This window comes from Microcebus murinus, chromosome 15, assembly GCF_040939455.1.
Source record: "Microcebus murinus isolate Inina chromosome 15, M.murinus_Inina_mat1.0, whole genome shotgun sequence".
Lineage (NCBI taxonomy): Eukaryota > Metazoa > Chordata > Mammalia > Primates > Cheirogaleidae > Microcebus > Microcebus murinus.
In genome coordinates, this window is record NC_134118.1 from 19,084,116 (window position 1) to 19,090,691 (window position 6,576).

Here is a 6,576-nt window from a genome sequence, read left to right on the forward strand (position 1 = left end):
GGAGGATCGCTTGAGCCCAGGAGTGTGAGGTTGCTGTGAGCTAGGCTGACACCACGGCACTCACTCTAGCCTGGGCAACAGAGTGAGACTCTGTCTCAAAAATAAATAAATAAAGAAATAAAGACAGGCAGCAGTGCTGGGGGGAGAATCTCAAGGCGATGGATTTCCAGAATTCTCCTCATGACTCTGGAGACTCCAGTTTTGACCTGGAAACATAACACATCCGAGAACCAGTTCTGATGTGGAGAAATAAAGCCGGGGAGCCCACGAGAGAGGGTCCAGCGTGGGCCAGTCATTAACAGCAGAGGATGGGGGAGGCCTGAGCCACGCCCCAGGCAAACTGCACCCGAATCTCTCAGGCCTCACAAGCCCGTGAGCTCATCAGGCCCCACCCAGGCCCACTGCATCTGGGTGACTCCCGTGGGTGTTGAAGGTTTGAGAAGCGCTGCCTGGCAGCACTGGAATCACCTGACACCCAGGCCCAAGCCCAGGGGGAACATGGTTTTCAAGACGGGCAGGATCTTGGAGAACAGAGCAGGACACAAAATGTGAGCACGAAGACCTCAGAGGCAAATCCACTTTGCAGACTCCCAGGGCATATCCAGGAAAAGAAAATGCTGATGAAGAAACGGAAGTGGGAGGCCTGGGTCTGGCTCAGCCCCGTCTGCCTCCCGCTGACAGGGCCTGGAGCAGACCTCAGCTGGCTCCGAGATGAGGAGCTGAAGTCTGATGGTTATGTCCGCCTCGAAACAGGCAAGAGCAGAGAAAGGACTTTTAAGTGCCAGCGTACAGTGCTGGATAAGCAAGAGACGTGCTATGGCCGGAATGTTTGTGTCCCTCAAATTCAGGGTGCAACTTAATACCCGTGCAGTGCAGTGGCATTCAGAGCTGGGACCTCTGGGAGCTGATTAGGTGATGAGGGCACCTCCCTCGTGAGTTGGGATTAAGGCGTTTATAAAACAGGCTTCACACTTTCTTGCCTGCTGATTCTAGAAAAAAAGAAATAAAAGACATTTCACATAGCGTTTGGTCCTTTCTGCCATCCTGCCTTTGCCATGTGGGGAAGCAGCAACGAGGCAGAGAGCCTCAGAAGCAGACAGCCAGCCCTGGCCAGACAGGAAACTACCAGCGCCTTGATCTTGGACTTCCCAGGCTCCAGAATGGTGAGAAATAAAATTATGCTATTTATAAATTATGCAGTCTGAGATATTTTGTTATAGTAGCACAAACAGAGTAAGACAAGAAGGTTATGAGGGAGGTAGTATACAATAGATGCTCTAATCAAAATGTGGTTCTAATCATCTTGCCATAGTTATATGATCTTAGACAAATCATTTAATCTCTAAGCCTTAGTTTGCTCATCTATGAAATGGAGAAAATAATAACTAATTCGTGAAGTCATTGTGACTTGTCAGGATCTAAACATATAAATCTCTTGACAGAGTTTCTGATACATGTGCTCAAAAAAAAGCAGCTATAACTAAATGCCAATTCAATTGCAACTCCATGGTCATTCTGAGGAAGATTTTTAGTCAGTAGAAGACAGGCGAGATGGGAACAACAGCCTTCTCTTTGCAGAATAAAAAACTAATGTCATGGTTTATAAATAGCTCTCCTGGCTATGGAAGACTGTTATCTCTGTCCCCTTCAGGCGAGCCTCCTTTAATCCACCGTAGTGGTTTCCTAGGAATGTGAAAAGAAGAACAATGATAAAGACCATACAAGGAAACCCGGGGAGGCATGCAAATCAAAGAGGCGTTAACCAATAGGGAAAAGGGAGCAAGGAACTAGGTTGAAATTATGCGGAAGGCCCCCTCGATAAATACGAGAGTGAAAAGACAACTAATTGAAGAATGAGAGAGTTTTCTTAACCAGTGCTAGCTGAGTAAAAATATAATTATCTTTGATTCATGAAGATTGCTACAATATGACTCATTTACCAAAACAGTTACTAGCAGAATTACACTTGTTACTGTGAGAAGACCACGTGGGAGCGAGGGCTGTAGTAAATACCAAATGTGTTTGGTATTTCACAATGGCACCTGGAAGGAGAGTTTTGATTCCTCCTCAGTGGTTCTCTGCGATGCTGCTGCTCTTAGCAGGGCCGTTTGACATTACCCTGCCCGGAACACAGAGACCTTCCTGTTAGACCGGAAATGCAACTGTAACTGCTCCCAGCCAGGTTCTGGAAGAGTCTCCAATTTCTTGGCCCTGGCACAATGCCATCCAGATCCTAGACTTCTTCCTTTCTACAAGTGAAGTCAAAGCTCAAAGGCCACTGTGCCCTTGGTTATCACGCACATCAAGTTGATATATCTTTCTTCAAAGATTGCACATAAACCTAGACATTGGAAGACATTCCTTATTATTTGTTAGTTGTCTGCTGGCTCTAAGAAGGGGAAATTAGCATTTCTCGAATCAAATATTTCTCTTGAACTCAACTGTGGTAGGCTGGGTGTTCATCCCCATAGAATAGAGCTGTTTAAAGGTTCAAACCTTGAACAGTCTGTGTGCACAATTATGGGATGATGACTGCTCAAACAGTGGGTAGAGGAACCCCCAAAGGTTGAAGGGACCTCAGAAGTGTTCTAGCCCAACCTAAGGTTGGACATGATTCCAGGAAGTATGTGTGCATAAGTGATAAGGAGAGCCATGTGTTCTGTAAAAATAGAATCAATGGCACAGGAAGAAATAAGATGGATTTCTCACACAGTAAAAAAGCTCTGCAGGGAGAAATGTCCAGAAAAAGGCAGCAGCAAACTGTTCTGCAAGTACAAGAGTAATGAAAATAAATACAGCTTACAAGCCTAATGAAGGACATTTCAGAGCAGGTTGAGACCCTAACTGATACAAATGAGGATCATTAGCCTCCCTGGGCTCTCCTGTTCAGTGTTGAGCAAGAACCATGCAAATGGAAGGAGATGACCAGGGCTATAATGGTAGAATTATAACCCCACACCAGACCTGGGTCTTTTAATAAGAAGAGCCATTTTCATCTCCAGTCTCAAAGCCACTTGAGGGCCTGAAGACCATCAATATAGATGACACTAGCTGTCCTCATGCAAGGATAACTAATGTTTTCAGAGCCACCCACTTCTCTTCCCTCCCAATGTGCACAAGTACTTCTATAAATCCCAGAGACTAAAGATGATTCCTGATTTCATTCTCTCTCAGGCTGAGATCAGCATACTGATTATAATTTTGAGGTGTCTACTATGTGCTAGGCTTTCAACAAAGTACTTCACATGCATTATTTAACTTAACCCCTATCCACAGGCCAGGGGGTGGAAGATATTATCAATACCCCCATTTTAAAGATAAGGCTAACTAAGGCTCAGAGAGGCTGAGTAACTTGCTTAAGGTCAAATGGTAAATGATGAGTCAGAGATTAAAATAGAACACCAGCTTTGATAGGTTGTGTTTAGGATCAGCCTCTGTGCAAAGGTAACAAAGATGAAAATGAGTAGCTGTGTCAGAGCAGACAGGAAAGGAAGAATCATTCTATGTAGAGAAAGGACTTACCCAAGGACTCAGGGGCAGAAAAGAGCTTGGAGGGTGTGAGAACCTTTCTGGGTACCTATTGTTGACTAACAACCCCCAAAATGTGGTTTAAGACAATGAAACTCATTTGTGTTTTTTATCATGGTTTCACGATTTGGGTGGAGTTTATCAGGACAATTCATTTCTGCTCCATGTGCTGTCAGTAGGGCAGCTTAGCTAGAACTGGAGGAGCCACTGCTGAGTCGACTTACTCACCTGGCAGGAAAGTAGATGCTGGCTGTTGATGGGAAGCTCAGCTCAGGCTAGTAGCCATGGGCCTTGATTATCCTTCATGCGGCCCCTCCACACAGCTGCTTGGGCTTCCTCCAGCATGGCGGATGAGTTCCCAGAGGGAAGTGGTAGAAGCTACCAGTGCTTTTAATGGCAAGGCACAGAACTGGCACAGTCTTACCTCTACCATATTCTACTAGTTGGCCCAGTCACAAGCCCAGCCCTGATTCAGTGGGATGAAAGACAAAGTTTAAAAAGCCAGTGTGGTGGCATTGCAGTTGACTGGGGATGGAGGAATGCGGAAGGGGAGGGACCTGGAACGTGGTGATGGGAGAGAGATTTTGCAAGGCTTTGTTGGCCATGTGAAGGAGTTTGGATTTCACTCTATGCACAATAATAAACTTTTACTCCTTTTTATACCCTTGTTCTTAACTGTAGTAGAAGACTAAGAAAAGTAAGCACCCAAGGGATTTCATCTTAAGTTTCACAGAGCAAATCTACATGCACATAAGATCCATCAAATTCAGGCATTTAATGAGTACAAGGTATTAGTACACTGCCATCTTCAAATATAAGCTCCCCCAAAATATCACCTGTTGCTAAATAACCTATATAACACACCAGGTTTCCAAAATGCAGGAATAATATCAGTATACCTCACCAGGTACCATAATAGGTACTGCCACCCCATCTTCACATGGGTAAATGACTGCTGCTCATTTTCTTGTCTACCCACCACCATTATCTACCTTATGTTCTTGAACACAAAAGCTCAACATCCCTTCCAATTGTTAATTATCTGTCAGTCTGTCGGATATAAGCACTCCTTTGAGGTCAAGGAGTTTGGCTGTGCCCATACAACTGAACTCCTCCCCAGTGTTTTAATATCTTCGTGATTACATAAATGGGTCTCTTGGTGCCAGTTAGAGTCATTAGACAGGGAAGAATGAAGGAGAAATAGCTTCCCTCCACTGCTAGGGGCCAGGACTTCTCTGTACACCAATGGGTATAAACGTTATGACACTGAAGATTAGAATAATGCTACTAAACACATTTAAATACCTTCTGTGCTGAGGTGCTGAGCTACCAAGGTAAGTGAGACACACCCCCAAGTTCTTGACTTGCTAAGTATAGGGAGAGCAATTATCTATAAACAGATTTTCTCAGTACAGTGTAGTAAAGCATTCAAAGGATACACTAAGATCCCAGATGTGGGGGGACCTAGCAGAGTTTTGGAGGTGGTGAGGCAAGATAGACTTGTTAGACGAGGTGACTTGGAGCCAGAATTTAGAAGGAGGAGTAGGAACTAAAAATATTTCAGACAGAGAGAATTGGGGACAAAGCTCACTCATGTGAGGAATCCAGGTACATGTAGGTTTTGAGGTGGGAGGTGTATAAGAGGGAACATTGTTGGAATATTTCTTTAACATAAGTTGTAGCAAGGGATAGAGAAGCAAAGACAGGCAGTGGGGCAGATGAGAGGGCTGCGTATGCTGTATTAAAGAACTTATCATTTACTGTGTAACTATAATGATTTTGAGAGAGGAGAATGCCTTGATCACATTTTTATCTAGTTTCTGCTTCCATCAGGCCTTAAATCTAATGACTACTTTTACATTAATTAATTAGCTGTCTGGACTTCTTGGGTGTATTTGATTCACCCATTTTTCTTGGATCTCAAATTCCTTGGCTTTCATGATGACACATTTTCCTGTGTCTTAGATAAATTACTCTGATAGAAATATAAAGCAAGACAATACTTGGACAAGACTTAAAGGCAAGGAGGCCAATGGGAAGTACTGACTAAATTTAAAAGAAATCATGACAGATTTATGGCAATGGTAGTGGGAATGGAAAATACAATCCAGACTTGAAAAACAAGTCCAACACTTCACTCAGGACCCCACAGCCCTGAATAGCCATGCCTCCTGGACTTGGTTCTACAGAGTCCCCAGCAAAGAACAGATGCCCTGTAGTCCTATTAAACCAGAGCCAAGGAAAGATTTGAGCCAGATGAGAAGAAACCAGCAAAAGAACCCTAGCAACATGAAAAAACAAGATAGTTTGACACACACCACCCAAGGGAACATAATGAAGCTACAGTAGTGGACCCCAACCACAAGGAAATTGCCAAAATGACAGAAATGGAATTCAGAATATGGATGGCAAATAAGATGAATGGAATTAAAGAGAAAGTTGGAAACCAACAAAAAGAAGCCAATATATATATATATATATATATATATATATATATATATATATATATTAAGGAAATAAATGAAAAAAGTGAAAAAGTCACTAGCAAGGTAGATAACATAAGAAAGGATATAATAGAAGTTAAGAAATGAAAAAAGTCATTCAGGGAATTTCAAAATGTATCAGAAAACTTTAACAACAGGCTAAGCCAAGGAGAATAAAGAATCTCAGAGCTTGAAGACAAAGCTCTCAAGATAACCCAGTCATTCAAAGAGGCAGAGAAGATTATTTAAAAAGTCCAAGCTATCACTGAGAGAGATATGGGACTATGTGAGGCAAACTAGCATTCAAATTATAGGTATCTCTAAGGGAGAAAAATAGTTAAAGCATGGAAAACCTATTTGAGGAAATTATTGAGGAAAACTTTCCTACTATTGCCAGAAATTCAGACATACAGGTACAAGATGGACATCAAATACCAGGAAGATTCATAGCAAATAGGACATCTCCAGGACACATAGTAATCAATCTGGCCAAAGTCAAAATGAAGGAGAAAATTCTGCAAGCTACAATATGAAAACACCAAATAACCTACAAAGGAAAACCCAT